Source organism: Tursiops truncatus, chromosome 3, assembly GCF_011762595.2.
Source record: "Tursiops truncatus isolate mTurTru1 chromosome 3, mTurTru1.mat.Y, whole genome shotgun sequence".
NCBI lineage: Eukaryota > Metazoa > Chordata > Mammalia > Artiodactyla > Delphinidae > Tursiops > Tursiops truncatus.
The window spans coordinates 85,082,799-85,108,136 of record NC_047036.1 but is presented as its reverse complement, the minus strand read 5'-3'; positions in this window follow the sequence as shown (position 1 = coordinate 85,108,136).

The window sequence follows — 25,338 nt, the reverse complement described above, 5'->3', positions numbered from 1 at the left end:
TTGTTATCCATTATATATATATTAGTGTATACATGTCAATCCAATTTCTTTGGAGGCAGATCCAAAAAGATATTGCTGTGACTTATGTCAGTGTTCTGCCTATGATTTACTCTATGAGTTTTATAGTATCCAGTTAGGTCTTTAATCCATTTTGAGTTTATTTTTGTGTCTGGTATTACAAAATGTTCTAATTTCATTCTTTTACATGTACCTGACCAGTTTTCCCAGCACCACTTATTGAAGAGACTGTCTTTTCTGCAATGTATATTCTTGCCTCCATTGTCATAGATTAATTGACCATAGATGTGTTGGTTTATTTCTGGGCTTTCTCTCCTGTTCCATCAATCTATGTCTGTTTTTTTGTGCCAGTACAATACTGTTTTGATGACCGTAGCTTTGTAGCATAGTCTGAAGTCAGGGAGCCTGATTCCTCTAGCTGTTTTTCTTTCTAAGATTGTTTGTCTATTCAGGGTCTTTTGTATTTCCATACAAATTTAAAATTTTTTGTTGTAGTACTGTGAAAAATGCCATTGGTAGTTTGATAGGGATTACATTGAATCTGTAGATTGCCTTGGGTACTATGGTCATTATAACAATATTAATTCTTCCAATCCAAGAACATGGTATATCTTTCCATCTGTTTGTTTCATCTTCAATATCTTTTATGTGTCAGTTTTCGGAGTACAGGTCTTTTGCCTTCTTAAGTAGGTTTATTCCCAGGTATTTTATTCTTTTTGATGTAATGGTATATGGGATTGTTTCTTGAATTTCTCTTTCTGATCTTTTGTTGTCAGTGTATAGAAATGTAACACATTTCTGTGTATTAACTTGTATCCTGCAATGTTACTGAATTCACTGCTGAGCTCTAGTAGTTTTCTGATAGCATCTTTAGGATTTTCTATGTGTAGTATCATGTCATCTGTAAGTAGTGACAGTTTTACTTCTTTTCCCGTATGGATCCCTTTTCCTTATGTGTAATGAAAAAGCTAATTAAAATAATATAACACAAGTTGAAAACAAAAAATACCAAATGGATTTGAAGACAGACCTAAGTGAAGTCTTGAAATGTTGCACTCATTGCTAGTTTAGTGTACTGTCAGTTTTTCTTTACTTCACAAGGAGTAATAGCATAAGAAAAATGTATTCAATTTAAGCTGCATTGAGAGAATAAAGTAATGAATTATTAATTTGAGGTAGCTTGAGAGAAATTCAAGTATTTAAAGTAGTGAAGTTTAAATGAACAGAATGTAAAAACTCCTAATGTGCTTTATTTATTTTTTTAAATTAATTAATTCATTCATTCATTTTTGGTTGTGTTTGGTCTTCATTGCTGTGCACAGGCTTTCTCTAGTTGTGGTGAGTGGGGGCTACTCTTTGATGCAGTGCATGGGCTTCTCATTGTGGTGGCTTCTCTTGTTGCGGAGCATGGGCTCTAGGCGTGCGGGCTCAGTAGTTGTGGCACACAGGCTTAATTGTTCCACTGCATGTGTGATCTTTCTGGACCAGGGATTGATCGCATGTCCCCTGCATTGGCAGGTGGATTCTTAACCACTGCATCACCAGGGAAGTCCACCTAAATGAGCTTTAAAAGGCACAGCCCCTTATGTACATTTGATATAATTACTGCTAATTTTAATATATTATGGAAACAGTTATCACTTGTAGTACTGTTCATAAGTAGGAAGGTATGTGACCTAAAGTTGTATTCAAATTTTCTCTTTCTTGACATCTTGTTCTCTTATTTTTGATGGTAATAGTATGACAAGACAGAGGAAAATGTTCATGTCCTGGAATGCCCTGAGTAAAAACATTTCAGTGCAAAGGAAAAGTCCATAAAATCTGCTGTACACATCACTTTTGTCTGTTGAAAGATATTTTGCTCTTATCTGATTGTAATGAAAGAGAAACAACAAACAGAGGCAATTTTTTATGAGTTTAGGATTACAGAATTTAGTATAAGGGATGGGCATAGTGTGTGTGTGGATTCAATATTTTATTTGCTGTTATAATTTAAGTGAAACTATTTTCTCAAGATCAGTTGTTGTTAACAATGATACTTATGTCTTTTCATGTGACTGTAATAAACTAATCCAATTCTCCAAGCCAAGTACAATGGTCATTTAACAGTGAATATGCAGTTTTATCTTATTTCATTGTAAAACCTATATAAATTGGTTTTGATACTGTACTCTTATGTTACTTTCAAGGAATTTGTTTCCTCTATTAAATAAAGACTTGTGTTTTTCTGTTTCCAAGAAATAGACTACTAGAGTCCTCTGTTTTCTTTCTGCTTTCTCTCCTAGGTTGTGGATATAGGCATTGTTTTGCTTTGGTATCCATTGTTCCATCAGTTACACTCTTGATGTCCAGACTCATTGTCATTAAAACCCTTACAAGTAAATACATTTGATTTATACTAAATAAAGCTTGTACTCCCTTCTTACTACAAAGTTCATAATCAAAATCATAAAATATTTTATATATATATATATATATATATACATAGTAAATTCTAATTCAATTTTCTGATAACTTATAGATAATATATTTAAACTACAGTGTAGTGTCACTGAACAGGTAGTTAAGATAAACATATAGAAGAAAAACTTTGCTCATTTCAAAATTCAACTTTACTGCTCTCGTCTACATCTATTAACTCAGCTTGTGGAACTAAGGCCTGGTAGTGTGAGGTTTTTTCCTTTTTTTTAATTCAGCTTTTAAAAATGCAAGTATAGTTGATTTACAATATTATGTTAGTTTTAGGTGTAAAACATGGTGATGCAGTATTTTTAGAGATTATACTCCATTTAAAGTTATTACAAAACAATTGATATATTTCCCTATGCTGTACAATATGTCCTTGTTGCTTATTTATTTTATACATAATAGTCTGTATATCTTAATCTCCTACACTTACCTCACCACTCCCCACTTCCCTCTCCCCACTGGTAGCCACTAGTTCATTCTCTATATTGGCTAGTCTGTTACTGTTTAGTGATATACATTTGTGTGTGTGTGTGTGTTTTTTTTTTTTTAGATTTTATTTATAGGTGATAATATAGAGTACTTGTCTTTCTCTGTCAGACTTATTTCACTAAGCATAATGCTCTCTAGGTCCATCCAGTTATTGCAAATGGCAGAATTTCATTATTTTTTTTATGGCTGAGGAACATTCCATTGTATATATACTCCATATCATTTTTGCCCATTAATCTGTTGATGAGCATTTAGATGGCTTCCATATTTTAGCTATTATAAATAATGCTGCTGTGAATATTAAGGTATGCATATCTTCATATCTTTTAGAATTACTGTTTTTGTTTTCTTCTGCTATATGGCCAGAAGCCTAATTTCTGGATCATATGGTAGTTCTATTTTTTAGTTTTTTGAGGAACCTAATTTACAATCCCACCAAGAGTGTACTGGTGTTCCCTTTTTTCCACATCCTACACAATATTTGTTATTTATAGACTTTTTCATGATAATATTTTGAAAGGTATGAGGTGATATCTCATTGTGGTTTTGATTTGTATTTCTTTGATGTTAAGGAATGTTGAGCATTTGTTCATGTGCCTGCTGGCCATCTGCATAACTACTTGTGAAAAATGACTATTCAGGTCTTCTGCCCATTTTTTTATTGGGTCCTTTTTTGATATTGAATTGAATGAGCTGATTATATATTTTGGATATTAACTCTCATCAGTCATATCTTTGCAAATATTTTCTCCCAGTCCATAGGTTGTCTTTTCATTTTTGTTGATGGTTCTCTTTGCTGTGCAAAAGCTTTTAAGTTTAATTAAACACCATTTGTTTATTTTTTGCTTTTATTTATTTTGCCTTAGGAGGCAGACTAAAACAATATTGCTACAATTTATGTCAAAGAGTGTCCTGCCTATGTTCACTTCTAGGAGCTTCATAGTTTCTGGTCTTACATTTAGGGTTTTAATCCATTTTGAATTTATTTTTCATATATTTGTGAGGAAATATTCAAATCACATGGACCTGTCCAGTTTTCCAAGCACCACTTACTGAAGAGAATGTCTTTTCTCCATTATATATTCTTTCCCCTTTTGTCGTAGATTAATTGACCGTAGTGTGTGGGTTTATTTCTGCGTTCTCTATTCTGTTTAATTTATCTGTATGTTTATTTTGGTGCCAGTACCATGCTGTTTTGATTGCTGTAGCTTTGTATTATAGTCTGAAGTCAGGGAACTTGATACCTCAAGCTTTGTTGTTTTTTCGCAAGATTGCCTTGACCATTAGGGGTCTTTTGTGGTTCTGTATAAATTTTAGGATTACTGGTTCTAATTCTGTGAAAAAAATGTCCTGTGTATTGTGATAAGGGTTACAGTGAATCTGTAGATCACTTTCAGTAGTATGGACATTTTGACAATATTAACTCTTCCAATCCCAGATCATGGGATATTTTTCCATTTCTTTGTAATATTTTCAACTTCCTTCATCTGTGTTTTATAGTTTGCACATTATAAGTCTTTCACCTCCTTGGGTAAGTTTACTCCTTGGTATTTTATTTTTCTTGATGTAATTGTAAATGAGATGGTTTCCTTAATTTCTCTTTCTTATAGTTCATTAATAATGTATAAAAAAGCAACAGATATCTGTACATTAATCTCATTAATTAAAATCTGCAACTTTACTGAATTCATTTACTAGTTCTAATAGTTCTGGAGACTGTAGGGTATTTTACATATAGCATAATGTCATCTGCAAATAAGGACAGTTTTACTTCTTCCCTTCCAATTTGAATGTCTTTTATTTCTTTTCCTTGTCTGATTGCTGTGGCTAGGTCTTCCAATACTATCTTAAATAGAGGTGGTGAGAGTGGGCATCCTTGTCTTGTTTCTGATTTTAGAGGAAAAGCCTCTCAGTTTATCACCATTGCGTATAATATTAGCTGTGGGTTTGTCACAAATGTTCATTATAGTGAGATATGTTCCCTCTATACTCACTTTGATGAGAGTTTTTATCATGAATGGATATTGAATTTTGTGAGATCCTTTTTCTGCATCTGTTGAGATGATCATGTGATTTTTGGTATCAATTGTTATTTTTCATCCTTCATTTTTATTTTTTATTTGGGTCCTCTCTCTTTTCTTTTTGATGAGCCTGGTTAAAGGTTTATTAATTTTTGTTCATCTTTTCATAGAAGCAGCTTTTAGTTTCATTGGTCTTTTCTATTGTTTTTTGTTTGTTTTTTGGTCTATGTATTATTTATTTACTCTCTGATCTTTATTATTTCCTTTCTTCTGCTGACTTTGGGCTTTGTTTTGCTTTTTCTAATTCCTTTAGTTGAAAGGTTGGGTCATTTATTTGAGATTTTTGTTTCATGAAGTATGCTTGTATCACATAAACTTCCCTCTTAGAACTGCTTTTTCTGCATCTCATAGATATTGGAAAGTTTGTATTCCCATTTTCATTTGTCTTGAGGTATTTTCTGACTTCCTCTTTGATTTCTTCATTGACCCAGTGATTTTTTAGTAGTATGTTTTTTAGTCTCCATGCATTTGTGCTTTTCCCATTTTTCTTCCCATAATAGATTTCTAGTTTCATACCACTGTGGCCTGAAAAATGTTTTATATAATTTCTATCTTCTTAAAATTGATGAGATTTGTTTTGTGGCCTAGCATGTGATCTTTCCTGGAGAATGTGCTATGTGAACTTGAAAAGAATGTGCATTCTGCTGTTTTGTGATAGAATGTCCTGTAGATATCTATTAAGTCCAACAGGTTTGTTGTGTCATTTAAGACCACTGTTGCTTTATTGATTTTCTGTCTGTATGTTCTGTCCATTGGTGCAAGTGGGGTGTTAAAGTTACCTACTATTATTGTACAGTTGTCAGTTTCTCCCTTTATATCTGTTAGTATTTGCTTTATATATTTAGGTGGTCCTTTATTAGATGCATATATGTTAACAAGTTTAATATCCTCTTTGTTGATCCCTTTATCACTATATAATGCCTTTCTTTGTCTTTTGTTATAGACTTTGTTTTAAAGTCTGTATGTCTGATATGAGTTCTGCTACACCTGCCTTCGTGTTTCCATTTGCATGAAATATCTTTTTCCATCCCTTCACTTGCAGTCTGTGTGTGTCTTTAGCTTATAAGTGAGTCTCTTGTAGGCAGAATATTGAAGGGTCTTGTTTTCTTATGCAATCAGTCACCTTTTGATTGAAGCATTTGGTCTATCAACATTTAAAATAATTATTGATAGGTTTGTACAATTGCCATTCTATATCCTGTTTTCCAATTGGTTTTTTTCTTTTTAGTTCTTCCCTGTTCATTTCTACTTCTTTTAGTTTCTTTCCTTGTACTTTGATAATTTTCTTTAGTGGTATACTTTTGTTTCTTTCTCTCTTGTTTTTGTGTGTCTATTATAGGTTTTTGATTTGTGGTCACCATGGGGATCATATATTTTGACCTATAACTGTATCTATTTATTTTAAATAGGTTGTCCTTTAAGTTCAAACATGTTCTAAAATAACTGCAGTTTTACTCCCTTCTCCCACACTTTCTGTTTTTGATGTCATATTTTACATCTTCATCTATATCCCTTTACTGATTATTATAGTTGTAATTTATTTTACATTTTTTGTATTTAATCTTTATATTAGCTTATTTAAGTTGTTGATCTCCAGCTTTTACTACAGACTTGTCTTTAATAATGGGATTTTCTTCTTTTCTATGGATACTTAGTTCTTGTTATAGCCTTTTATTTTCTAGTTCGAGAAGACTCTAACATTTTTTTAGGGTCTGGTTAGTACTGATAAACTGTTTTAGTTTTTCATTGTCTGAGAAGTTCTTTATCTCTCCTTTAATTATAAATAATGATCTTGCTGGCTAGAATAACTTAGGTTGCAGGTTTTTCCCTTTCAGCACTTTAAATATATCATGCCACTCCCTTATGATCTGCCAAGTGTTTGCAAGAAAATCAGCTGATAGCCTTATGGGGGTTCCCTTTTATATGACTATTTTTCTTTTTCTGCCTTTAGAATTCTCTCTTTAACTTTTGCCATTTTTGTTATGGTATGTCTTGATGTGGATCTGTTTGGCTCATCTTGTTTGGGGCCCTGAAATTGGATATCTGTTTCCTTCTTCAAGATTGAGAATTTTTCAGCTGTAATTTCATTAAATACATTTTTGACCCCTTCTCTCTCTCTTGTCTCCTTCTGGAACTGCTGCAATGTGAATATTGATATGCTTGATGTTGTACCAGACATCCTTTAAATTATTACCATTTTTTAAATTTGTTTTTCTTTTTGTCATTCTGATTGGGTGATTTCCATTATTCTGTCTTCCAGATCATTTATGCATCCTCCTGTAATACCTGGTCCACTGTTCATTTCTTCTATTGTGTTTTATTTTTTTTTTCAATTATTGTATTCTTCAGTTCTGACTGGACTTTTTCATATTTTCTAGTTTCTTATTAAAATTTTCACTGTGTTCCTCTATTCTTTCCCATAATTCAGTTAGTGTTCTTACTAATAATGCTTTGAATTATTTATCTATGAAGTTATTTATTTCCATTTCACTATTTGTTTTTAAAGAGTTTTCTCTTGCTCTTCAGTTGAGACAAATTCTGTCTTCTCATTTTTCCTTATCTTTTAATATCTCTATGAAATTAGGTGAAACAGTTACCTATGGAAGTCTTTTTTTTTGGTGGTACCTGGGCCTCTCACTGTTGTGGCCTCTCCCATTGTGGAGCACAGGCTCCAGATGCGCAGGCTCACTGGCCATGGCTCACGGGCCTAGCCACTCCACGGCATGTGGGATCTTCCCGGACCAGGGCACGAACCCATGTCCCCTGCATCAGCAATTGAACTCTAAACCACTGTGCCACCAGGGAAGCCCCCTATGGCAGTCTTGAAGAGGCACCCTTATGTGGGAGTATTCCTATACAGTATCTGTGTGCCCAGTGACTTTAGTGGGAGAACTGGTTTTGACATGAACACAAGGCACGCCTTACCTCAGTGTTTGCTGGCAGCTATCACCTTGGTAGGAGGTGGGGCTGGAGATGCAGGGGCTAGGTCTGGAGCCAGGTGTGAGGTGGGGCTTCGCCTCTGCCCAATGTCCATCATCACCCTGTCAGGAGCAGTGTCAAGTCCCAAACTGCTGGAGCAGAAGCCTTGAGATTCCAGTCTGAATTGACTCAGTTCTCTTTAAATGTGTGCTCTTCCTTATCCCAGTACCAGGACCCTCAGTCCCAGAGGGGAGCAGTGCTGGAGCAAGAGTGGGTGGTGTGGGTATTCACTGAAGGTCAGCACCTGAAGGTCAGTGGCAATCTGGCCACTGTCAGAGATCCGGACTGCTTCTGATATACTGTGCAATCACCAGTAATATCTTCCCCTTCCAGAATTAAAATTATTTAAAATATTTGGTTTACTGCCATCTTCCAGAATCAAAATTATTTATCATCTTCCAGAATCAAAATTATTTAAAATATTTGGTTTACTGCATTCTCATACTTTTGCATTTATTATGAAAACTATTAAGTAGAGCCCAATTTGCATCAACTTGTTTCATATTTTTTTGTTTTAAGGCTCCATGTTGCTTTTATACAATTTTTGACTTTATCTTTAACAATAGAGATTATGGTGCTTTTGGCTTTATTCTGTCCAGTATCTGGAAGAGCGCAGAACTCTTCTTAATCATATAAGTGCAGTGTTTCTCAAATGACTGACTCTTCCTTAAAAATCATATTTAGATATGAGACTTTTAAGCTTCAGTTGTTTTGAGAGTTGTCATATTTTCCTCTGATTATAACAGCAGTCAGATCCCATTTCCTTCTTTCTTCTATTAGGTGAACAGAAAAAAAAAAATATATATATATATATATATATATATATTTTTTTTTTTTTTTGCCTAGTTCTGCACCTCTCCCTCCCACTGCTAGTTTCTTGCAAAAAAATATTTATTTGGCACTTAATCTAGCCAAGCATTGCATTTGGCACTGGAGATGCATAGTTCAAAAAAGACACAATTGCCATATTTAAGGTGCTTTACCTAAGCAGAGAGAGGTTAAGATTGATATGCTCCTCTTGTTACTTTAAGGGCTAGACATTTCTGTGAATATATCAGAAATGACTATGTGAAAATTTATTTCCACTACCAGCTTCTTGCACAATTTCCCCACTTGTTTTAGATTATAACTTTGCTTCCATGTAATCATAAACAAATTTCGAGAGAGGGAGATAAACTATACTTTCTGTAAATTCTTCTAGCATCCTTGGATGAAATCTTTTGTGGATTAAATATTGCTTCATACTTTATGAATATTCAATTAAAACAGTTACTCTCAGTTTGACTTTGGAAGAGCTTTGAATTCATTGGAATATGTGGGTTTGAAAAATGTGAGGGTTATTATTAGTGAAATTTTTACAAGGACATTCTTATTTAATTCCAGATTTTGAATTAAAAGCACTTTCAGAATCACCATTAAGAAAAGTTATGTTGCATTTATGGAGCATAGGTTGTTTTAGATATATCAGCTCATTTTTTTCCTACATCAACCATGGAGTGAGAAGACAGTATACTGTAAAGTGTTGCTTTTCCCAGTTTACTGTGCAGAGGAATCACCTGGGGATCTGCATTTAAAATGCAGATTCTAGATCAATAGGGGTCTGAGCTCTAGACAGCTTTTCTACATGTCTAACAGGCTTCCCAGTTATGCTGATTTTGTTTCTCCAGGGACCATAGTTTGAAGAGCAAAGCTGTAAATAAACCCATTAAACATAGTCTGGAAATATAAACTTTAGCCTCACATCTCATTGTTCAGTTGATGACCTAAAGCAAATTACTTTACCTCTGGGCTGAGTCTTTTCATTAATAAAGAAAAGATATTAGAGTTTTATTATTTTTCATAATCAAGAAGCTACTGATCACTGAGGTAGAGATATTTCTCAAATTCACGAGTAGTGACTACTCTTGTTTTCTGACTTTAGGTGTTCTAATGGCAAGTTGAAGCTTTCACTTTATCATACAAGCAATGGAACCTGAACCCATTTATATAGAGCATCATAGCTAAAAATAAGAGAAATCTTTCAGAGCTAGTTTATAATATACCTTGAGAAATTTTAGTAAATTGGATGGTTATTACTATGATGGATTTTATATTTTTCATGCTATACCAATAGTTTTCTATTTTATTCATTTCCACTATTCATTACTTTTATACCATAGCCCTTTTCTCTATTTTTAAACAACCCTTGACCAAGTGATAGCAGCACCTTTAAGCAAAGCTATTTTTCACAGCAGTCTTACATAAATGCCAGATGTGATTTCATTTATACTGAATCACTGTAATTCCTGAAACAATTTATGAAGTCGTTTATGCAACCCTGACTTCAACTTATATTCTCATGAAATCAAGGTATGTGGAGACCATACTCATCTGTATTTTTCTATGGTTTATTTTTGTAACTAAGGTTTGGCTTGCAGATGTAAATTTATTGGCATGCCTTCATTGACTAGTAGAAGCATCCTTCTAAAGCAAAGTATGGAGAAAAATCTAAATATGCTTACATGCAAGTGTATTGTGTACCTCACTGGCAGTGTTGTAGTTACTGCCTCTTCCAGTCTACATGATAGTGTTTTTGAATGGATAAACAGGTGCACATGAGCATAGGACCAAGTCTACCCCCAAACACAAGTGACCAGTGTGTTTCTGCATATTTAGGCCAACTGGTGGTTTTTTATTGACTGCAGATGGTTACTGACTATGCAATAAAAAGCTTCCAGTTGACTGATTACATTCTTAAATAACCCTAAAGTTTCTTTTGCTCATGGCTGGGAGCTCCAATTGGTACTCAAATGTAAAAGAATAAATGTGAGCCCACATGAAGGCCTTACAACCCAGATGTGCCCTTGAAGCCAATAGAGATTTCAAGCCTCATTTACAGCCTCAGGCTCGTCTTGATATTTTAAGAACCCAAAGAAATGAGCCAGTTTCAACTCTACTCATCTTTCCCTAAGGGCTTCACAAGTTTATAAATATTGCTTCCTGGGGCCCAGCTGAAAGCATTGAAGGAGACCCAGAGTCAAAATATATATGTAAATTTTTCATGTTTGGAACATTTCTAATAACAGTCCTGGCTGTGAAGGTGCTTCAAAAAATGCAGCAAATGTGTTTTAGGTGTCAACAATGTTTATTAATCAACTGGATGTGGGGAGCCACACAGACATACACATATACACACATGCACACCTGCACACACAGTAATGTATATTTTACCCTCCATTGTTCTATAATCATGTTGAGAATCCATATGAATAAATACAGAGTGAGGAAGAATGTGATTGGAACTATAAGAAGGATATTTAAAAATGCTATTAAAAAATCTGAAAAAGATTGGGCAATACTCTTCTTGCTGTGGGGATAGAGAAAGGAGTAGAGGAAAAATGTCCTGGCCTTTCCTCAGGTATAATTTTTTTTTCTTTTTTTTTCTGTAATGTATGCATTTTATTAAATCTTTATTGGAGTATAATTGCTTTACAATAGTGTGTTAGTTTCTGCTTTATAACAAAGTGAATCAGTTATACATATACATATGTTCCCATATCTCTTCCCTCTTGCATCTCTCTCCCTCCCACACTCCTTATCCCACCCCTCTAGGTGGTCACAAAGCACCGAGCTGATCTCCCTGTGCTATGCAGCTGCTTCCCACTTGCCATGTATTTTACGTTTGGTAGTGTATATATGTCCATGCCACTCTCTCACTTTGTCACAGCTTAACCTTCCCCCTCCCCATATCCTCAAGTCCATTCTCTAGTAGGTCTGTGTCTTGATTCCTGTCTTACCCCTAGGTTCTTCATGACATTTTTTTTTCTTAGATTCCATACATATGTGTTAGCATATGGTATTTGTCTTTCTCTTTCTGACTTACTTAACTCTGTATGACAGACTCTAGGTCCATCCACCTCACTACAAATAACTCAATTTGGTTTCTTTTTATGGCTGAGTAATATTCCATTGTATATATGTGCCACATCTTCTTTATCCATTTATCCGATGATGGACACTTAGGTTGCTTCCATCTCCTGGCTATCGTAAATAGAGCTGCATTGAACATTTTGGTACATGACTCTTTTTGAATAATGGATTTCTCAGGGTATATGCCCAGTAGTGGGATTGCTGGGTCATATGGTAGTTCTATTTGTAGTTTTTTAAGGAACCTCCATACTGTTCTCCATAGTGGTTGTACAATTCACATTCCCACCAGCAGTGCAAGAGTGTTCCATTTTCTCCACACCCTCTCCAGCGTTTATTGTTTCTAGATTTTTTGAGGATGGCCATTCTGATCCGTGTGAGGTGATACCTCATTGTAGTTTTGATTTGCATTTCTCTAATGATTAATGATGTTGAGCATTCTTTCATGTGTTTGTTGGCAGTCTGTATATCTTCTTTGGAGAACTGTCTATTTAGGTCTTCTGCCCGTTTTTGGATTGGGTTGTTTGTTTCTTTGTTATTGAGCTGCATGAGCTGCTTGTAAATTTTGGAGATTAATCCTTTGTCAGTTGCTTCATTTGAAAATATTTTCTCCCATTCTGAGAGTTGTCTTTTGGTCTTGTTTATGGTTTCCTTTGCTGTGCAAAAGCTTTTAAGTTTCATTAGGTCCCTTTTGTTTATTTTTTATTTTTTGCAGTACACAGGCCCCTCACTGTCGTGGCCTCTCCCATCGTGGAGCACAGGCTCCAGAACTGCAGGCCCAGTGGCCATGGCCCACAGGCACAGCTGCTCCACAGCATGTAGGATCCTCTCAGACTGGGGCACAAACGCATGTCCCCTGCATCGGCAGGTGGACTCTCAACAATTGTGCCACCAGGGAAGCCCCTATTTTTGTTTTCATTTCCATTACTCTAGGAGGTGGGTCAGAAGGATCTTGCTGTGATTTATGTCATAGAGTATCCTGCCTATACTTTCCTCTAAGACTTTGATAGTTTCTGGCCTTACATTTAGGTCTTTAATCCATTTTGAGCTTATTTTTGTGTATGGTGTTAGGGAGTGTTCTAATCTCATACTTTTATATGTACTTGTCCAGTTTTCCCACCAATTACTGAAGAGGCTGTCCTTTCTCCACTGTACATTCCTGCCTCATTTATCAAAGATAAGGTGACCATATGTGCGTGGGTTTATCTCTGGGCTTTCTATCCTGTTCCATTGATCTATATTTCCGTGCTTGTACGAGTACCATACTGTCTTGATTACTGTAGCTTTGTAGTATAGTCTGAAGTCAGGGAGCCTGATTCCTCCAGCTCCGTTTTTTGTTCTCAAGATTGCTTTGGCTATTCAGGGTCTTTTGTGATTCCATATAAATTGTGAAATTTTTTTGTTCTAGTTCTGTGAAAAATGCCAGTGGTAGTTTGATAGTGATTGCATTGAATCTGTAGATTGCTTAGGTAGTAGAGTCATTTTCACAATGTTGATTCTTCCAATCCAAGAACATGGTATATATCTCCATCTATTTGTATCATCTTTAATTTCTTTCATCAGTGTCTTATAATTTTCTGCATACAGGTCTTTTGTCTCCTTAGGTAGGTTTATTCCTAGATATTTTATTCTTATTTTTGCAATGGTAAATGGGAATGTTTTCTTAATTTCACTTTCAGACTTTTCATCATTAATGTATAGGAAGGCCAGAGATTTCTGTGCATTAATTTTGTATCCTGCTACTTTACCAAATTCATTGATTAGCTCTAGTAGTTTTCTGGTAGCATCTTTAGGATTCTCAATGTATAGTATCATGTCATCTGGAAACAGTGACAGCTTTACCTCTTCTTTTCTAATTTGGATTCCTTTTATTTCCTTTTCTTCTCTGATTGCTGTGGCTAAAACTTCCAAAACTATGTTGAATAAGAGTGGTGAGAGTGGGCAACCTTGTCTTGTTCCTGATATTAGTGGAAATGGTTTCAGATTTTCACCATTGAGGACAATGTTGGCTGTGGGTTTGTCATATATGGCCTGTATTATGTTGAGGAAAGTTCCCTCTATGCCTACTTTCTGCAGGGTTTTTATCATGAAGGGGTGTTGAATTTTGTTCAAAGCTTTCTATGCATCTATTGAGATGATCATATGTTTTTTCTCCTTCAATTCGTTAATATGGTGTATCACGTTGATTGATTTGCGTATATTGAAGAATCCTTGCATTCCTGGAATAAACCCCACTTGATCATGGTGTATGATCCTTTTAATGTGCTGTTGGATTCTGTTTGCTAGTATTTTGTTGAGGATTTTTGCATCTATGTTCATCAGTGATATTGGCCTGTAGTTTTCTTTTGTTGTGATATCCTTTTCTGGTTTTGGTATCAGGGGGATGGTGGCCTCGTAGAATGAGTTTGGGAGTGTTCCTCCCTCTGCTGTATTTTGGAAGAGCTTGAGAAGGATAGGTGTTAGCTCTTCTCTAAATTTTTGGTACAATTCGCCTGTGAGGCCATCCGGTTCTGGGCTTTGTTTGTTGGAAGATTTTTAATCACAGTTTCAATTTCAGTGCTTGTGATTGGTTTGTTCATATTTTCTGTTTCTTCGTGATTCAGTCTTGGCAGGTTGTGCATTTGTAAGAATTTGTCCATTTCTTCCAGGTTGTCCATTTTATTGGCATAGAGTTTCTTGTAGTAATCTCTCATGACCTTTTGTATTTCTGCAGTGTCAGTTGTTACTTCTCCTATTTCATTTCTAATTCTATGATTTGAGTCTTCTGCCTTTTTTCTTGTTGAGTTTGGCTAATGGTTTATCAATTTTGTTTATCTTCTCAAAGAACCAGCTTTTAGTTTTATTGATCTTTGCTATTGTTTCCTTCATTTCTTTTTCATTTATTTCTGATCTGACCTTTATGATTTCTTTTCTTCTGCTAACTTTGGGTTTTCTTTTTTCTTCTTTCTCTAATTGCTTTAGGTGCAAGGTTAGGTTGTTTATTCGAGATGTTTCCTGTTTCTTAAGGTAGGATTGTGTTGCTATAAACTTCCCTCTTAGAACTGCTTTTGCTGCATCCCATATGTTTTGGATCATCGTGTCTCCATTGTCATTTGTTTCTAGGTATTTTTTGATTTCCTCTTTGATTTCTTCAGTGATCACTTCGTTATTAAGTAGTGTATTGTTTAGCCTCCATGTGTTTGTATTTTTTACAGATCTTTCCCTATAATTTATATCTAGTCTTATAGCATTGTGGTCGGAAAAGATACTTGATACAATTTCAATTTTCTTAAATTTACCAAGGCTTGATTTGTGACCCAAGATATGATCTATCCTGGAGAATGTTCCATGAGCAGTTGAGAAAAATGTGTATTCTGTTGTTTTTGGATGGAATGTCCTATAAATATCAATTAAGTCCATCTTGTTTAATGTGTCATTTAAAGCTTGTGTTTCCTTATTTATTTTCATTTTGGATGATCTGTCCATTGCTGAAAGTGGGGTGTTAAAGTCCCCTACTATGAATGTGTTACTGTCGATTTCCCCTTTTATGGCTGTTAGTATTTGCCTTATGTATTGAGGTACTCCTATGTTGGGTGCATAAATATTTACATTTGTTATATCTTCTTCTTGGATCGATCCCTTGATCATTATGTAGTGTCCTTGTCTCTTCTAATAGTCTTTATTTTAAAGTCTATTTTGTCTGATATGAGAATTGCTACTTCAGCTTTCTTTTGGTTTCCGTTTGCATGGAATATATTTTTCCATCCCCTCACTTTCTGTCTGTATGTGTCCCTAGGTGTGAAGTGGGTCTCTTGTAGACAGCGTATATATGGGTCTTGTTTTTGTATCCATTCAGCCAGCCTGTGTCTTTTGGTGGGAGCATTTAATCCATTTACATTTAAGGTAATTATCAATATGTATGTTCCTATTCCCATTTTCTTAATTGTTTTGGGTTTGTTATTGTAGGTCTTTTCCTTCTCTTGTGTTTCTTGCCTAGAGAAGTTCCTTTCACATTTGTTGTAAAGCTTGTTTGGTGGTGCTGAACTCTCTCAGCTTTTGCTTGTCTGTAAAGGTTTTAATTTCTCCATCAAATGTGAATGAGGTCCTTGCTGGGTAGAGTAATCTTGTTTGCAGGTTTTTCTCCTTCATCATTTTAAATATGTCCTGCCAGTCCCTTCTGGTTTGCAGAGTTTCTGCTGAAAGATCAGCTGTTAACCTTATGGGGATTCCCTTGTGTGCTTTTTGTTGTTTTTTCCTTGCTGCTTTTAATACGTTTTCTTTATGTTTAATTTTTGACAGTTTAATTAATATGTGTCTTAGCATGTTTCTCCTTGGATTTATCCTGTATGGGACTCTCTATGCTTCCTGGACTTGATTAACTATTTCCTTTCCCAAGTTAGGGAAGTTTTCAACTATAATCTCTTCAAATATTTTCTCAATCCCTTTCTTTTCTTCTTCTTCTTCTGGAACCCCTATAATTCGAATGTTGGTGTGTTTACTGTTGTCCCAGAGGTCTCTGAGACTGTCCTCAGTTCTTTTCATTCTTTTTTCTTTATTCTGTTATGCAGTAGTTATTTCCAGTATTTTATCCTCCAGGTCACTTATTTGTTGCTCTGCCTCAGTTATTCTGCTATTGGTGCCTTCTAGAGTATTTTTAACTTTGTTTATTGTGTTGTTCATCATTGCTTGTTTCATCTTTAGTTCTTCTAGGTCCTTGTTAAATGTTTCTTGCATTTTCTCTATTCTATTTCCAAGATTTGGGATATCTTTATTACCATTATTCTGAATTCTTTTTCAGGTAGACTGCCTATTTCCTCTTCATTTTTTAGGTCTGGTGGGTTTTTATCTTACTCCTTCATCTGCTCTGTGTTTTTCTGTCTTCTCATATTGCTTATCTTAGTGTGTTTGGGGTCCACTTTTTGCAGGCTGCAGGTTTGTAGTTCCTGTTGTTTTTGGTGTCTGTCCCCAGTGGCTGAGGTTGGTTCAGTGGCTTGTGTAGGCTTCCTGGTGGAGGGGTCTAGTGCCTGTGTTTAGGTGATGAGGCTGGATCTCGTCTTTCTGGTGGGCAGGTCCACGTCTGGTGCTGTGTTTTGGGGAGTCTGTGTCCTTATTATTATTTTAGGCAGCCTCTCTGCTAATGGGTGGGATTGTGTTCCTCCCTTGCTAGTTGTTTGGCATAGGGTGTCCAGCACTGTAGCTTTCTTGTCGTTGAGTGAAGCTGGGTGTTGGTGTTGAGATGGAGATCTCTGGGAGATTTTTTCCATTTGGTATTACCTTGAGCTGGGAGGTCTCTTGTGGACTAGTTTCCTGAAGTTGGCTCTCCCACCTCAGAGGCACAGCACTGACTCCTGGCTGCAGCATAAAGAGCCTTTCATCCACACGGCTCAGAATAAAAGTGAGAAAATGTAGAAAGAAAGAAAGAAAGAAAGAAAGAAAGAAAGAAAAGAAAGAAAGAAAGAAAGAAAGAAAGAAAGAAAGAAAGAAAGAAAGAAAGAAAGAAAAAGGAAGGAAGGAAGGAAGGAAGGAAGGAAGGAAGGAGATAAAATAAAGTAAGATAAAATAAAATAAAGTTATTAAAATATAAAATAATTATTAAGAAAAAACTTTTTTTAAGAAGTAAAAAAAAAAGGACGGGCAGAACCCTAGGACAAATGCTGAAAGCAAAGCTATACAGACAAAAATCTCACACAGAAGCATACACATACACACTCACAAAAAGAGGAAAAGAGGAAAAAATTATAAATCTTGCTCTCAAAGTCCACCTCCTCAATTTGGGGTGATTCGTTGTCTATTCAGGTATTCCACTGATGCAGGGTACATCAAGTTGATTGTGGAGATTTAATCCGCTGCTCCTGAGGCTGCTGGGAGAGATTTCCCTTTCTCTTCTTTGTTTGCACAGCTCCCAGGGCTCAGTTTTGGATTTGGCCCCGCCTCTGCGTGTAGGTCGCCTGAGGGCATCTGTTTTTCACTCAAACAGGACGGGGTTAAAGGAGCAGCTGACTCGGGGGCTCTGGATCACTCAGGCCGGTGGCGGGGGGGGGGGGGGGGGGGGGTGGGGGGGTGGGGGGTGGGGGGGGGTGGGGGGGAGGGAGGGGCACGGATGCGGGCGAGCCTGCTGCAGCAGAGGCCAGCATGACGTTGCACCAGCCTGAGGCGCGCAGTCTCCTGGGGAAGTTGTCCCTGGATCACGGGACCCTGGCAGTGGTGGGCTGCACAGGCTCCTGGGAGGGGAGGTGTGGAGAATGACCTGTGCTCGTACACAGGCTTCTTAGTGGTGGCAGCAGCAGCAGCCTTAGCGTCTCATGGCTGTCTCTGGGGTCCGCGCTGTTAGCTGCAGCTCGTGCCTGTCTCTGGAGCTCCTTTAAGTGGCGCTCTTAATCCCCTCTCCTCACACACCAGTAAACAAAGAGGGAAGAAAAAGTCTCTTACCTTTTCGGCAGGTCCAGACTTTTCCCGGACTCCCTCCTGGCTAGCCGTGGTGCACTAACCCCTTCAGGCTGTGTTCACGCTGCTAGTCCTCTCCCTGCGATCCAACGGATCCAACCGAAGCCCGAGCCTCTGCTCCCAGCCCCGCCCACCCCCGCGGGTGAGCAGAGAAGCCTCTCGGGCTGTTGAGTGCCGGTAGGCACCAATCCTATGTGTGGGAATCTCTCTGCTTTGCCCTCCGCACCCCTGTTGCTGCGCTCTCCTCCCGGCTCCGAAGCTTCCCCCCTCTGCCACCCGCAGTCTCTGCCCGTGAAGGGGCTTTCTAGTGTGTGGAAACTTTTCCTCCTTCACAGCTCCCTCCCACTGGTGCAGGTCCCGTCCCTATTGTTTTGTCTCTGTTTATTGTTTTTTCTTTTGCCCTACCCAGGTACGTGGGGGGTTTCTTGCCTTTTGGGAGGTCTGAGGTCTTCTGCCAGCATTCAGTGGGTGTTCTGTAGTTGTTCCACGTATAGATGTATTTCTGATGTATCTGTGGGAAGGAAGTTGATCTCCGCGTCTTAGTCTTCCGTCGTCTTCCTTCTTTCCCCTCAGGTATAATTTTTGATAGCAAACTTGGAACACTCTGGAACAGGTTAGTTATGTAAAATGGCCATTATATCTGGGAATACATGATTTGGTTTCCAGGTCAAATTTGCCAATATATGATCAAATAAGATGTTGGCTGATTCATTCCCCTACCCACGTTGGGCAGCTATATCTTCATGTGTAAAATGAAGAGCTTGGATTTCATGATCTCTGAACTTCCTTGTATCCCCTAAAATTCTGTAACAATTTTAAAAGCACTTGAGAGGAATTGTAAGCATTATTACTCTCCTTCTTCTCAAACCTCCACTTTCTGTGCACAATCCCTACTTTATGTTTGTAACATTTTATCATTAATTGACAGATACGTATTATTTATTTTCTGTACTTCCCAGCCACTAGAATGTAAGTTGCATAAGAACAGAACTTTATTTGATTACTGTTACATCCTCAATGTCTGGCATGTAGTACACATTCAATAAATATTTCTTTAATGAATGATTGAATGAATCAGTAAACATCTTCCAATGCAATGATTTTTTTAAAAAATAAAATAAAATAATATATATGTGAAAGCTAACAGCCTCATTCTGTTTTATCCTGAAACACTTTTTCAAAGTAAAAAACCTGTTATTATATATTGATCATTTGAATTGTATCTAGTTAAAAGGAATACATACTTTAGAGTCCAAAAAGTCAAATAATAATTCGGTGTGCAGCAGACAATACATATGGCCTTTTCAGTGCTGCAACTTCTATCTTCTTGATATGTTGACATAATGAGGTTGATAGGGAGCAAAATGATCATTCATATTAAAATAAGTCCAGAAATTCCCTGTTGGTCTAGTGGTTAGGATTCAGCGCTTTCACTGCCAGGGCCTGGGTTCAGTCCCTAGCTGAGGAACTGAGATCCTGCAAGATGCATGGTGAGTCCAAAGTAAAAAAAATAAAATAAAATAAAATAGTCCTTGTTTTCAAATAACACGCTGGAGTAGATTTTTTTTTCTCAGCTTGCCAGAGATAGACTGTATGGTTAAAGCAATAAATATCTTTGTAATGATAAAATCATAATTTTATAAGACAAAATGTTTAGTAGTGGAATAGTGAAAAAAAGCCTAAAAATGCTATAAAACATTAAACAATTTTTTAATTGAAGAAAAATGTGTTATAGTCTACTGGTCTTTTACAGAATGAATTCTAGATAAAGGAACAGTGGTCAGGAATGTTTAAAGACCTAGAAATATCAATACCTATAAATGGGTTAAGTGACAAAGAATATAAAAATAAAGATCTGATATCAAAAGAGTAATGTTAGAACATTAACTATAAAGTACTACATGTAAAATAATAAAGTAAACTGAATATAAAACAAATTTTAATATAGAAATTAAAATATACTCCCTGATAGGCTTTTAGAAATTATATTTTTATTTATATCTTCTAGAAAGAGTAAAAAAATAAAATATCAAAAAAACTTTAAAAATTCATTTAAAATCTTTTAGCTAAAGCCCTTTTGACATATAAATTTTTTTCACCGAATTTGAATTAGTGTTTTACAGTGGGCTTAAGTTGTTATTACATGTATTGAGATTAGCTAATGAAATTAGCTAGTGAAATTCTTGACAACTTGCTTAATCAGATACTAATTAAAATCATATGCTAAATTCCTAACCACAGCAAGCATATGAATATAATTACAGATATCATTGGCTTCAAAATACAGCTTTCTAAGATATAAAATCTTTCAGATAATATGTAGCAAAAAGGGAAATTAAGACCCATTAGACATATGGTATGCCTGAGTCAGAACAGAATTATATTAAATATCCAGAAGCAGAGCCATAAAAAGAAATACATTTGTTTAAAGAAAATCAATATCTCGGTGACTGATGGAATGCATAGGTAAACTTGATTTTCTAGCAGTTATTTCTAACAAAATATGGGACAGAATATGTAAATATGAAATAGTTTTAATTTACTTTTTGTCTAATACACCAATTACCTTCATGTACCTTAGGCACTGAATTTCTAAATGTTATATATATATACATATATTAATTACATTTATGTTAACTCGGTGTGGCAGTTTCTAACATAGCCCCCTCTGCTCTCCACTTCCTGTTACTAACAGTCTTGGGGTGTGGGATTTCTGACTTGCTTCTAGCTAATACAATACTGCAAAGTTGATAGGATGTCACTCCGTCATTACTTTACATAAGCAAGTCACCTTAGTGGGGAGACCCACATGGCAAGGAACTAAAGGCTGCCTCCAGACAACAGCCAGCAAGGAACTAAAGCCCTCACTCTAACAGCCAATGAAGAACTGAATTCTGACAACCACATAAACTTGGAAATAGATCCTCCCCTAGCTGTTAGCCCTGAATCCTTAGTTGCATTCTTGTCAGAGAGTCTGAAGCAGAAGACCCAGCTGAGCTGTGTCCGGACAGAAGCAGAACCACAGAAACTGTGAAATAACAAATATGTGTTGTCTTAAGCTGCTGAATTTGTGGTAATTTGTTATGCAGCATTAGAAAACTAATACATAGACTATTAATGAAGATTTACTTAAAATGAAGTATCAATGATGACTTTATTTCACAAATGTTAGAATAAGACAACACTAGAAATGCTAAAGATGTCATAATATTGCTATTTTCTTTCATTTTACTTAATTTAGGTTTATTGACATATAACTTAAATACAAAAAAATCCACCTTTTTTAGATGTACAGATTGATGAGTTTTGACTAGTATGGACAGTTGAGTAACCACAAAACATTTGAGATAAAAATAAGTTGGGGATGATGGAAATATTTTATAATACCTGGCTATTTTCATTGTTAGTACAGTACTTTCTTTATCCTAAGTGAAATCAGAACCTCTGCTTTATTTCTATCTCCATATTCAATAATTAGGAAAATATATAAAAAACAAATAAGTAGTGCAATGTAATAAAAATTTAGTTTAATAAGGGGCATTGTAAACTTTCCTAAATTTGATAAATTCGCTTAAAATTAGCCTGAAGTCTGGGGTCTTTGGAGACAATACATTTCAAGATACCACCTAGAAAACAAAACACCACCCAAAGTAAGGCAGTGTTAAAAAGTGAAGTTGGACTAAAACCATTTATTTAGAAAAGCTATATCCATTCCCATAACACACACAAACACACACATAGACACAGACACAAAACTATGCACATTTCTATAAAATAATAAAGTTGATATTCATTTGTAGAATCTGTCATTAATACATGAGCCATAAAGACGCTTGCACAGCGGAGGCAAAATGCTTTTGCTATACTGAAACAGATGTATCTGCTGTGTAGTGATTAAAAAAAATAAAATTGTTAGAAATCCATTGTGATTACTGGACTTCCTGAACACATTTGTTTGCTCCCTTACAAGGATATGTTTTGTTTGTTTTTTGTTGTTGTTTGAGTTTTTCCCTCCAGGTAAAAAAGAAATGCCAGATTATATATGCATTGGCTGTATGAATTTTTCCCTTCAGATGTTTGAGCATGATTTTGTTGAATTATATCTGTAAGCAGAATTGTGGTTTTATAACAAAGAATTTGCTGCTCCTAGGGCAAATTTGGGCTCTGAACTTTTAGTATGCAATATTTGGGGATCCATATAATAGTATACTTGGTCAGTCAAGCAAGTGTGTTTATAAGTTCCATGACCAGTTACCAATATGAAATTTAATGTGTCACTCTAATAAAAGAATTTATAATAAATTGAGATAAGTATTTTTAAAAATAGGGGCAAATATTTGAATAATTATGGAGAGAACCAATATAGAAATGGCTCGTAAATATTATGCTATACAGTTGACTGAATTGAACAGAAAGATGCAAAGAGATGCATCTTTTTGTTCAATTCAGTCAACTGCATTGCTCTCAAACTACAGGAATCTCATACTAAATGCAACTCAATCTTTTTTGCCTTGAAAGAATGTGAGCTTGAATTACCTGCTTTGTGACTGCATTCTATGATTTCTGAGAGTATAGGTGATGCCAAAATCACTGAGTAGACTTCTGTAACTTTCAACTTTATCAGAAGGAAGCAGAGTAGATTATACTGGAAAATATACAGAAGCAAGAATAAGGGAAGCGGTGGTATTGTGAAATTTAGAGAATTTCATAGATATAGTGCTGTTTTGGCTTCAGTTTGTTCTTGCAGTATGCATGTCATCAGCTTCTACAACTAGTTTATCTTAGGTATAGGAATCTGAAAGAGTTATAAAGCATCCATTTATGTGAAAAACCTTTAAAAACAAAAGAAGCATGGCTCTTATCTACCCATCAATGTTTATTGAGCTTTATCATTGAAAATGAGGATGTACTTAGCATGTGTTGTCTGGGAAGTAGTGAATTAGAACAGAGAAAAATGACTATTTTACCATTGAAGTAAAATATTCTATTTCTTTTCTTTAAAATTATTTTTCTTTCCTTTGAAGAAAGGGAATCATGACAGTGAACAAAAGAATTATCAATATTTTTAAGCACATTAAAAAGCTGCTTAAAACAATTTGTAATAGCAAATGTTTTATAACCATAGTTTCCTTTTATTTTCCTGAATAAGAAACATCAACAGTAATAATAGTGATAGCTAAGTAATGACAAAAATAACTAACATTTATTGTTCTAGATGTTGTGTGAAGTAACTTTTAATCCTTATTAGGTGCATTTTTATTTCCATTTTGTGGATGAGGAATCTGAAGCACAGAGAGGTTATATAACTGGCCAGTGATTCTATGGGCAGTAATCACAGTAATTATGACCAGTGGGATTCAAGAGCAAGCAGACTAGCTCTAGAGCCAATACCCTTAATCTTGATAAAATTTGAATGATTATACAAATAATTACTTCAAAATAACTCAATGGGGCTACTAGTTTATTTTACAAAGTATTTTTTATATAGAAAAACATACTTCCGGGCTTCCCTAGTGGCGCAGTGGTTGAGAGTCCGCCTGCCGATGCAGGGGACAAGGGTTCGTGCCCCGGTCCGGGAAGATCCCACATGCCGCGGAGCGGCTGGGCCCGTGAGCCATGGCCGCTGAGCCTGCGTGTCCGGAGCCTGTGCTCCGCAACGGGAGAGGCCACAACAGTGAGAGGCCCGCGTACCGCAAAAAAAAAAAAAAAAAAAAACAAAAACATACTTCCTAGTAAGCTTTTTACAACTTAGGCTTCAATCTTCATGACTCAACTAAATTGATTAAAATGTCAGTGTTACACTTGATTAAATATCTACACTCCTCTAAGTTTAACCTCTAACTTTATCAAAGAACATTCACATTTTCTTAATAAGGTATATCACTTTTTGATAATTGTTTCTATCTTGAGGCTATAAAATTATTATGGCTTTATTAAAACCTGTGATTAGGAAAGCCAAAGTATTTTGAAACATCCCATTTGTATTATTAGCAAAACTCACTAAAACATAAGATGGCATTTATGTCTGGTTAAACAAATTGACGATGAAACTATAGAATACTGACCAGTCCTCTTCTCGAGTCCTTACAATGCTGTGTTGAGGGTCTGAGGGCCAAAATGTTAAGCCAGGCAATTGACAATTTAAAATTATATGCTGATTCCTTTCGTGAATATTTGCAGCTTCAACTGCCAATTTTAATTTACTCCACTGAGCAATTCTCCCATTAAAAACTCAATAATTGTTAGACCACTGCAATAAAACCTTCAAACATTTTGCCTCCAAACACAATATTTGTTTCAAATAAACTTTTGGTACAGAAACCATATGTGCTATAAAATGTTAGGCAAGTAATTAGAATCATTTTTTAACTCCCTGTGAACTTCCAATAGCATAAACAAAGAGGAAAAACAACAATTAATTAAACATATAAGATGAGGCTGCTATATATTGAATTTATATAAAACATGCATATATATGTATTTAATTTGCCAAAGAAAAGGCATTTTGTTGAGCCAGACTTCATTAACTGTGTGCGTACGTATGTAGACATACATATATACTTTCATACACATACAAGTTTATGTAGTCTGGGTCAACAAAATGCCTTTTCTTTGGTAAATTTACCAAAATATAGAATATGACAAAAAATAACCAAAAGATGTATATTCTGGCTACAATAATACTGCCATGTCATGTAATTTTCATTTCCTTGCAAAAAGGTTACAGCAATGTATCACAGTCCAAAAGGAAAGAATAGTAACTCGCTCCATTTTCCTTACTCCCATTTTCAGCCAACTCTTTAGTGGAAAGATGTGAATGTTCTTAAATATAACTAGTATTCAACTTTTCTAATTTTTTTATTGGCTTTCCTGCAGGTTTTAGAATACATTCTTGGTGAATAAGATACTAACTTTTATATTTACAAGAGCAGCGTTAATTACATATTGAATTGAAACTTAGTGATACATGATT